The sequence below is a fragment of the Haliotis rubra genome, unplaced genomic scaffold (assembly GCF_003918875.1).
Source record: "Haliotis rubra isolate DU_JTF1 unplaced genomic scaffold, ASM391887v1 Scf121, whole genome shotgun sequence".
NCBI classification, from domain to species: Eukaryota; Metazoa; Mollusca; class Gastropoda; order Lepetellida; family Haliotidae; genus Haliotis; species Haliotis rubra.
Window position 1 is genome coordinate 728960 of NW_025765126.1, and position 12135 is coordinate 741094.

Below are 12135 nucleotides of genomic sequence, written 5' to 3' on the forward strand. Positions count from 1 at the left end.
ACTTTCTGTGACATTCGCCTTCCTTGAAATAGAAAATATGCTTTCAGACATTAATGTATAAAGGCCACTAACACCACTACCCTGCTATATAGACCTGCTGCCAATCTCCACCACAGGCTTTCTTTATCATCATACATCCTTCCTTCCGGGTACCCAGCATACAGCTGTGTTGACTCAGGCAGTGTAGACACAACGAATTAAACTCAGCTGGTACCCATGTTAAATTTCAGTTTGTAAGGAGTAAGTGAGTGAGTATGGTTTTACGCCGGTTTTAGGAATATTCCAGCAATATCACGGTGGGGGAGACCCGAAATGGGCTTCACACATTGTACCCATATGGGGAATCGAACCCAGGTCTTCTGCGTGACGAGCGAACACTTTAATCACTAGGCTACCCCACCGCCCTTATTGAATAAGCCCTAAGACCCAATCTTAGAAACAATGGCATTGCTCCATTGTGTCCTGTCACATTTGTTGTCAGCAGGTATGTTTCAACGGGATTGACAGCCACGCATTAATTGTCAGTGATGGTGTGTATGGAGGTATTTCTGAATCTCCTATGTTTGTATGCAATGACAGACTGTATGATAACTTTTATTTGACATTAATCCGCATGTAATATTAGACCCCATAACAATACTCCCTCCATGTAGCCAGACATAAAGTTAGTTGTACCAGTAGAATCTGAACATCCAATAACAAAATATTACACAAATAGCTATGGAAACAAGAATATGATCAGAGCCTGTAAAATGTACACACCTAGTCCCCAAACAATGTAGTTCACCTGATTTAATATGTTCATACAAACATTTTGAAAAGTTTGATAACATCAGCAGTTTGATACTATTGTGATTTATTTCAATCAGTTTTAAATATTCATTGAAGTTCTTGCAATACACATGGTTGAAGAAAAGTGTAATATTTAGATCCTTTGATCATCAGTTTCTTACGGTGACAATCAAATGTTTTTTTAACACTGATATCATTCTCTTCTCACTTTACAATCAATATCAAAACATCTTACACAGCCTCTGTGGTGTTGTGGCTGCTGAGTCAGTCAGCGAAGCAGAAGGTCCGCAGTTCGATCACCGAGTCTCTCATACTTACAATAAGGGACCTGTGCTTATTAAGGGATAAAACAAGGACTGGCAACCGGGGAGTTGGCAGGATAGCTATATTGAACATCAGCAACATATCTCTATCTCAGCACTATATCACACTGGCTCACATATGGACCAGTGCAAAGCAGCGTTCGAAATTAACGTCGGACCTTAATGGACCCGAAGCCGACTGAAAACCACCCGGACTGCAGGTCCTTTATGGCTGACAGCTTTTTCATCCCCAATAACTAAGATTATTATTTCCGCATTAAACTACAGGGCCTTCACATCCAGATCAGGACCCACAACTATTTATGGTTCCCGGTCCTCATGGTCCTTAGGCCTGCAGCTTTTCAGGGTTAAAGGCAAACACTGGTGTAAAGACCCACCCACAATCACGTACACTATACGTCGCTATAAATTCACAAATGTGATCTACCTTAACCCATTTTACGTCACACCACCTATTCTACGATTGAAGCAGTGAAAGGTATTTTCAAAACCCAAGACTTCATTTGATATCAGTGTTTTGATATGATATAGTCCGAGTCAAAAGTTATTGTGACACTAAATTATTTCATTTGTAATCTTGTGAATTATTTTTGGGATTTGAACCAGAGAAAGGGTGTGTTAAAATCGTTGCAGAAACATAATAAAGCAGTTGTTCAAATAGCACAATTTATTTCGCGAAGCATGACATAATTGAGAAAATTTGCCAGCAATGTTCACTCTCATAAAACGCCAGACAACATAACTTCCCTCAATGCAGCCGTAAGACGTGCAAAGTCTTTCAATGTGGATGTTACCCTTTACGAATTTCAGAGGTAAAAAAACACCTCTGTTCATCATTCTGAAGCAAGTTCCACATGCCACGCCTAAGGGTAAAATGACAGCTGTAGGTATTCTTCAGCCTGGTACCAGGCGCGTAGCAAGCCAATCACTTCGTGTAAGCCCGATAGGTTGCAAAGTTTTATATTTAGATAGTATTGAGGGCTTGCCCAACCTTTTTAGCAACAATCATGTGTGAGCCCGGGATTTTTTTATAATGGAAGCTACGCCCTTGGGTACCTCCCAACATCCATAGAAACACCATTTTGCATGATAACGCCAGACCACAGGTTGCTCGAGTTGTACAGCAGTGTCTTCATCATGTTAAGGTGCGTCAGCCTGGCTCGCATGCATGGTCCCTTGACTTGTCACACATTGATTACATCTCGGATGAAACACCTGGAGCGACGTTTGCGACGTCATCCGAATCCTCCAACAATGGCACAGGAACTCTGCCGGATCAGTCCTCGGACACGGAATGATTTTCCTCGGTACTTTCATAGAGGTTTAGTGGCCTAAACCAGGAGGAAGCGCAGGCCTGCATAAATGCACAAGGTGGACACACTTGCTGACAGAGAGACATTTGTTTCAATAATGTATTTCAAACATGCAAATATAAATAATACATACATGCTGAATATACGGTTAACATTGAAACACTAAGTCATGCTACCGACCGTGTGTACGTGTTTGTGAACCTTCTCTTGCGTTGTGGCTCATTTGCGTTACCATACCTTGCAACACTTGTCGTTCCACGTTCATCAACCTGATAAGCCTTCCTCACGTGCATTCATCAAAACAGATGATATATACAAACATCATGAACACAAGGAAAACCGATTGAAATGTACATCGCTCTTCCGTACATCAAAAGAAACCAAACTTAAATTGTTCTTCTTTGAAGGGCACAACGGACGAGAAATCTGAACCACACAATTTCAAAATACAAAATTACACCAAGAACATTTTCCAATCTATTTCCAGGTGTTCAGAATGTAATTGCACACACGACAGAAAATCTTTTTGCAATCAAACTGTCTACTACCAGTTTTTTGTATTATATAGTAATTATATTTCTTACGTCAACTTCTATAACTGAGTAAAAGTGGCAGTGGTTTGTATTCTTAACTATTGTTTCAACATGATCATATCAGTCGCACAACATTTGCAGATAGAGATACTAGACGTGAGTGGCATCACCTAGGACGGCTCATTAAACAAGACACATACTCACCCCCCTGTGAGCACTTCTACACCTATCAAAAGCAGTGCCGCGAAAGTGCGGTTTCCTTTATCAGTTCATCATCTACACTCGAAACGCATGGGTGATTTTGAGAATATTGGACTCATGTAGCTGCGACAATATCATACAAATATACTAGTTCTTTCCAAAACGTCATCTTTGTGCTTCAGCGCCAAAACGCGGCAATTTCAACTTGTCCCCTTGTTTTAGAGGTGTTTGAAGAAATATTCGCTAATGCGTCACCAGAGATGGTCTCTGGCGTCACCAAGAAATTATGCAAAGCACAAAGCATGTGGAAGTAAGCGGAAAATCATGGGGCATCGATCATTATAAAAAGGTAAACGTTGTGTTTAATTTTGTCATTCGTTTTTTTCCTGGAAAAGAGGAAATCATCATGCCACGACTGAGCGCCGCTAATCGAAACATCGTCATTATAGGCCGCCTTGAAGCTGGGGAGTCGCAGTCTGAAGTTGCCCGACATTTCCACGTTCATCAGAGCACCCTATCTCGCCTTTGAGATCGTTTCCTGCAGACCAATCGCGCAAGATCGCCCAAGAAGCGGCAGTCCAAGAGTTACCATCCAAGCCCAGGACCGCTACATCCGGGCTGCTCATTTGCGTCATCGTCTTGCCACAGCCGTGGAGAATGCACAACGCATCCATGGTTCGATAAGAATTTCCGATCAAGCTGTCAGGAATCGATTGCGTGAAGTGGGAATTCCAATGTTTTTTGTTGTTATCTTTATGGTTTAATTTCCAAACCGAAACATGAGTCTCATTAAGCTATTCAGACAAATTCCTTGTTTCATAAGAAACTGGTTTTTACAAGTTAATTTTAATTCTAAACTTTAATAGCATCGTATTTCTATATTTTATGGCGAAGTGTACTAGTCAGCATGACCTTAACTAAGACTTCACAGGCTGCCCGTTTGATGAGGTCGTAAAATGATTTACAATTCATCTGGCTCACTGGTTACACCTGTTATGTGTTTTTTTTGCGCTTATTCAGTGTAGTTTTGTAACGCACAATGTGATTGATATAATATCAAGTCCGTACCAGACCGCCAAACCTTTTCTAGAGGCAGAGCCTCGTTTTGAGATTTCCACGATTTCCAGATTTCCGTTTGTCAGAGCACGCTGTACGACAGAGCACGCTGCACGACGTGTTTGCAAGGATTAGAAAGAGGGCAGTGTTGCAATATACAAGTGGTTAGATGTATCAAATAATACTGATTAACATTTATGTATCCAGTTCAATGAATTGGTCTCAAAAGTTTGGACTGGTTATTGTACTGGGATGCGCAATAGGACGGAACCCGGCCAGCAGGAAACGAGACTGTTGTATAATCAATGTTTTGACTTGAAGCTTTTCATTCAAGCTCGAAAACGGTACAGCACTAAGCATTCAAATTTGGCACAAAGATAGTTCGATAATTACATTGTACTCTTAATGTTGGTATATTTTGTTTTTCGTATATACAGCAATGATACCTTAAACTTTGATATGTTTATGCATCTTTACGGAAACGTAGCCGAAGCTAGACATTGTTCTGCAGGCTCATGGGCTTGTATAATGACGGAATGCAAAGATATTTGGCATAATTACGCACGTGTCTTCTATTTTACAGCATGAAGTTTGGGGACAATGTGGCCTAAATACAAATATAGATATTGACAATTTTCCTACAGCTCTCGCGTGATAAATCGTTCACTTCCATGCTATGAAGTATTTCCTGACGTTCACCGCTCCTACGGTGTGTAGCTCATCTGCCTGAAAGCCAAGCGAGTTTATGTCATGGTGTGCTTATTTGGCTCGGCGACGGAAGAATCTGAAAATATTTTCTCAGACCTTGAAACCTCACATTCTTGTTCCCACCGAATGCATTCAAGCGGTTCCCGCTTTCAGAAGTCACACAGGACAAACACATTGGGTCGTTTGCTTTGTACAGAATATGAAATTTGGTAAAGATGTAGTTACTGTTGCGATGTCACTCCACATTAATGTCTTGGAACTATTTGTACCAACATGTCTGCTTCTGCAGTTTTGAACTCGTGTGTGATGTTGGGGTTTGTAATACAGTACAACCAGAAATTATTGAGAATTTAAAGATTGTAATTTTTTTAATTGTTTTCACTCATTACTCACGTATTAAATGTGAATATTAGCAGAACATAACTCCAGATTCAAAGACAGGTGAACAGTTAGTATTTGCAAGTCATCATGGGGAGCAATACAGGCTTCAATGCGGCGGGGCATACTACTGATCAAAGAAGTTAGAAAGTCGTGGTCCATGCTGTCCTAATATCGGACCACCTCTTCTTTCATTTCAGCAATATTTTCCTTCATAAGTCCCCAAACATTTTCTATTGGATTTAGGTCAGGGCTATAGCTTGGCCAATCTAATAATGTTATATTTTGAGTCCGAAACTAGGCCTGTGAATGCTTTGAACGATGTTGTTGGTCGTTGTCCTGCTGAAAAATCCAAACATTTCAATAGAACACGTGAGCAGATGGAAGTAAATGTCCCTCGAGAATATCTGTGTACCGCTCACTTTTCATATTCCCTTCAAATACACAGAGGGGCGTTGCCCCTAACACAGATATGCCACCCCACACGTTAAATTTCGGACTGTACTTTGGGCGCTGATACAAAGGTTTTTCAGTTTGTTTGGTCCAGAATTTCAGTGTATTAGGAAACAGCCACATAGAACTTTCATCTGAGAAAATCACATTGTCCCAGTTAAAATTTCTAAGCTGTAAGCACCAGTTCAACCTTCGCTCCTTTTGTTCAGGTTTCATGATCGGTGATGGAATTCCTCGACTTTTCTGCCAACCCATTGCATGCAGCTCAGTTCTAATTGTCTCCTTACAGACAGCCACAGTTCCCCTATCAATCATATCCAGCCTTAAGGTTTCTAAACTCCTTCGTTTGTTTTTAGAAACAAGAATACCAAGCCGCCTCCTGTCACCGACAGTCAATTTTCTGGGCCTACCTGCGCCTCCCTGGTGCTCAATGCCATATCCATTTGCAATATTTTTCAAAACACAGGACAAAGGGATGCCTGTTCTACTTGAAATCACTTTAGCTGATCTGATGTCCTTGATATAATTCTCTAAAATCAACTTCCTCTTCTCTAAATCATCCATACTGAGGATCACTGAAAATGTCGTCTGCTAGCAAGTAAACAAAGGGGGATAACTCTTCACAAACTAATGAAAAATGATTAGCGGAGTTGTCTCTCTTGAATGAAACCAAACACTTGATAGCTGGTCAAGGTTGTTTATACTATAAATCCAATTAAACATATTCCTAAAATTCTCAATAATTTCTGGTCATACTATATATTGTTCGAATACTTTTGGATGAGAAGTGATGGCAATTGTATTTATCAGATGTAGGTCACATTGATGTACCTTCAACAAAGAGCATATGCAATTTCATTTCTGAAATTGTTGCTTGGATAACATCGGATAATCATATCACGTTTAAGTCAGGTAATCCAGTAATCATCTTGACGCATTGATATGCCGTCACGGGTCAAGGTCATTTCCGGGTATTCACCCGAACAAGACTATACTGGCCCACTCAAGGACTTACTGATGGTCAGTAGATGCCATCACAGTGGGTGACACCAGATCAGAGAACTACGTGCAAGGTCAAGGTGATAGTGAATGTTGCTCATTAACTATGTAACGTGGTTACATCATTACCATGCTTACATTTGACCACTGGGGTGGTATTGTTTTGGGTTGTTTTTTTTGTTGTTGTTTAACGTCACATTCAGCAATATTCCAGCTATATGGCGGCGATCTGTGTAAATAACCGAGTCTGGATAAGACAATCCAGTGGTCAACATCATGAGCATCGATCTGCGCAAGATGACATGTCAATCAAGTCAGCGAGCCTGACCACCCATCCGGTTAGTCGCCTGTAAGCATGCTAAAGACCAATTCTAACCAAAATGTTCATGGGTCAAATATCTATTTATTTATTGTCACTGACTGGATATTAGCACTATATAAAAGGAAAGGGATGCAACATTAACATAGTCCTAAGACGCCTCAGGGACACTATAAACCTTGATGCCAGATTAGTGGGTTACAAACCCCTTGTGCCTCATATTCACTATGGTCTCTTCAACTGTTAGGTTGTGCTTCACAATTTGCATACTCATGCAGGTGAACATTTTGAATGTATGTATGCCTGTTTGTTCGATCGAAGCTTGATACTCACACAAGTGGCTTTGGTATGTGAGCAGCACATGTTGATTGTTTACCTATTAGGTGTATTGATGTGCACTTATGTTGAGTGAGTGAGTGAGTTGGGTTTTACGCTGCTTTTAGCAATATTCTGCGATCACCACGGGGGGACACCAGAGATGGGCTTCACACATTGTACCCATGTGGGGAATCGAACCAGGATCTTCCACGTGACAAGTGAACACTTTAACCACTAGGCTACCCTATCGCCCCTCACTTATGTTTATCTGTAAATACTGCCCTTGAAATGCCATGACTTGCTGAAATTATGATGCTGTGCTCCCTCCCAGTCAACCTTTACAGCCAGTTGGGATGCATGACCTGTAGTCAGGATCTTGTGGACCGGCACAGCCAGTTCTTTTCATACATTATAGATGAACATTGACCAATCAAAAATGGTACCATTAAGATACCCCAAAGTGTGTGTGGCCTCATGGGCATCGATGAAAGCGTTGTATCGTCTGTACATGGAATGAATAAGCCAGTTGATGAAGGCCATAGGCACTTGGGTCAATACTCTGCGAAATGCCTGATCGAGTCCTGCCGCAGTTGTCAGCCTTGGTTGGAGGTCATTCAGTTTTCTTTGAATCTTGTCCCAAAGGTGTTCTATTAGTCTTAAATCCAGATTGAGTGCAGGCTATTGTAGGGTTTGTATGCCATGTTGTCTTTGGAAGTTTAATGTTGCTCTGGCAGTGTGGGCACGTGTGTTGTCTTGCTGGAAGATGTGAATTCTGTAACGTCCAAAATGTCGTACAACGTGGGGTCTTATGACTTGGTCAAAATAGCAAGCAGCTGTCACGTCATTTCCTCATCCTGGACCAAGATTCTGGAACACCACAGTGTCAACTACAGTCGAATCTCTCAAAACCGACAGCCCTCCAATCCGGCGTGCTCTCAATATCGGCACTAGAATTTGGTCCCGGCAAAAGCTAGTTCATTTATTATCATTTACACGCCCTCTAATCCGGCTTCAGTCTATTCCGTATTTCGGCAAAACAAAGACCACCCAATTGACTGTTTGTACAGTAATTAACGCTCTCTAAACCGGAATTGATTGGCTGAACGTATATCAACAACACAGTGGATTACCATCGGCTCATTGATGTTGCCTAATAAAAGGAGTATGGATAATGCCAAAGTAGGTGAGGTAAATTGATGAGTGACACGTGTCACTTGGATACTTGCTTGATATGCTGAAAGACATCAGATACTTTGCGAGGTAAGGTTGTTACTCGCAACACGTTGTTCAGTCGTATTTTACGGCATAGTGAAGATCATTCTCAGGTTGAAGAGGGAAAAGTTCTCTAAACCGGCACTCCCTCTATACCAGCATTTTTTGCCGGCCCCAACGAATGCCGATTTAGAGAGCCTCCGCTGTAACTGGTTCAGACAGATTGGAACCCACACCATGATGCTTGGACCACCCCACGAGTCTCTTTCAACAATACACAAATTGGAAAACAGTTCCCCATGCCTTCACCATACTCTCACTCTGTCATCGGTTGTCGAAACACAATATCGGCTTTCATGAGATAAAAGCACAGTTCTCCATTGTCAATAATGCCAATTTTGATACTGAGTTGCCCATTTTGGTCGGTTTTGGCGGTGAGGACAGGACTATGATATGATCTGTGACAGCAGATGTTTCTTCCACGTGAACGTTGACGCACTGTATCAGCACTGATGGGTCTGTTGTGAGTCCCAATGGTCTGACGTGCTGTCTCCCTCGCTCTGGGGAAGCGATCATGCAGATGGTTGCACACAATCTGTCGGTCTTGACGTTGGGATGTCACTGAAGGTCGCCCACTGCGTGGATGGTCTTGGATGCTGTTAGTGGCCTGATACCACTCCTGCAGTCAGTAGATTGTCCTAACATGAACATTAAAATGATTGTGCAGTCTGGACAACTTGCAATCATCCCCAGAATCTCGTAAGTCGTGGCATGGTGATTGTGTCAAAACAAAAATGATTTCATGCGAGGTTAGGACTCGCTTTCATTGGTAGGGTGTCATGGCATGCACGTGCATTTTTATTTTCACGATTGTCATACGGAACCTTTCACCACGTCTGCCTTTTTCGATGCGTTTGGTTGATGTGCTTTTTTCATCAGAAACACACTGATGTTGGCAATAACTGTCAATTTGGATTGAAAAAACTTGTTAACAAAACGGTACAATCGTAATAAAACACCACCTTTGATTTTGAACGGAGACGTTTCTTTTGTGGTTCAGTATATAATCAAATTCAGTTTTTCGAATATTTATCGGTGAACTTGGATTCAGGGGCTCCTTACATAAATGCCACAATATACTCTATACATGCAATTAACAGTCTTTTATTGAGAAAATTTACTTAATTAACATATGCATGACATACACAAAATTTATCATGCACAAATCTGATTTAAATTATATTTCTATAAATGTTGCAGTACTTCAAGATGGTTTGAATAACATCCGTACAACCATGGACATATGTCTGAGAGACAATGGTCACTACAAGAATATGTTCAAGTTAAATCTAATATAAAGCTTACAAAATGGAAGGAAAAATATATATGATATATTCAGGGATTAAAGTGTACAATTCAGATTTTAAATATCATCAACGACTACCTCCTTCCCCCTCCAAAACACACCAAAAACAGCTGGCATGAAGCTTTAATGTACACCAAACCACATTTTCAACAAATGTGAAGCTTTATTGCACAATGTGCCTTCACTACTCACCAGTGTTGACATACACGACTACACACCCATCAGTGTTGACATACAGGACCACCCACCCACCAGTGTTGACATACAGGACCACCCACCAGTGTTGACATACAGGACCACCCACCAGTGTTGACATACAGGACCACCCACCCACCAGTGTTGACATACAGGACCACCCACCCACCAGTGTTGACATACAGGATCACCCACCCACCAGTGTTGACATACAGGACCACCCACCAGTGTTGACATACAGGACCATCCACCAGTAATGACATACAGGACCACCACCCACCAGTGTTGACATACAGGACCACCACCCACCAGTGTTGACATACAGGACCACCCACCAGTGTTGACACATACAGGACCACCCACCCACCAGTGTTGACATGCAGGACCAGTGTTGACATACAGGACCACCCACCAGTTATGACATACAGGACCACCCACCAGTGTTGACATACAGGACCACCCAACCACCAGTGTTGACATACAGGACCACCCACCAGTGTTGACGTACAGGACCACCCAACCACCAGTGTTGACATACAGGACCACCCACCCACCAATGTTGACATACACGACCACACACCAGTGTTGACATACAGGACCACCCACCCACCAGTGTTGACATACAGGACCACCCAACCACCAGTGTTGACATACAGGACCACCCAACCACCAGTGTTGACATACAGGACCACCCACCAGTGTTGACATACAGGACCACCCACCAGTAATGACATACAGGACCACTCACCAGTGTTGACATACAGGACAACCCACCCACCAGTATTGACATACAGGACCACCCACCCACCAGTGTTGACATACAGGACCACCCACCAGCAATGACATACAGGACCACCCACCAGTATTGACACACAGGACCACCCACCCACCAGTGTTGACATACAGGACCACCCACCCACCAGTGTTGACATACAGGATCACCCACCCACCAGTATTGACATACAGGACCACCCACCAGTAATGACATACAGGACCACCCACCAGTAATGACATACAGGACCGTCCACCAGTAATGACATACAGGAGCACCCACACCAGTATTGACATACAGGACCACCCACACCAGTATTGACATACAGGACCACCCACCAGTATTGACATACAGGACTACCCACCCACCAGTAATGACATACAGGACCACCCACACCAGTATTGACATACAGGACCACCCACCCACCAGTAATGATATACAGGACCACCCACACCAGTATTGACATACAGGACCACCCACCTACCAGTGTTGACATACAGGACCACCCACCCACTAGTAATGACATACAGGACCACCCACACCAGTATTGACATACAGGACCACCCACCCACCAGTAATGATATACAGGACCACCTACCCACCCACCAGTATTGACATACAGGACCACCCACCCACCAGTAATGACATACAGGACCACCCACCCACCAGTAATGACATACAGGACCACCCACACCAGTATTGACATACAGGACCACCCACCAGTAATGACATACAGGACCACCCACCAGTAATGACATACAGGACCGTCCACCAGTAATGACATACAGGAGCACCCACACCAGTATTGACATACGGGACCACCCACACCAGTATTGACATACAGGACCACCCACCAGTATTGACATACAGGACTACCCACCCACCAGTAATGACATACAGGACCACCCACACCAATATTGACATACAGGACCACCCACCCACCAGTAATGACATACAGGACCACCCACACCAGTATTGACATACAGGACCACCCACCTACCAGTGTTGACATACAGGACCACCCACCCACTAGTAATGACATACAGGACCACCCACACCAGTATTGACATACAGGACCACCCACCCACCAGTAATGATATACAGGACCACCTACCCACCCACCAGTATTGACATACAGGACCACCCACCCACCAGTAATGACATACAGGACCACCCACACCAGTATTGACATACAGG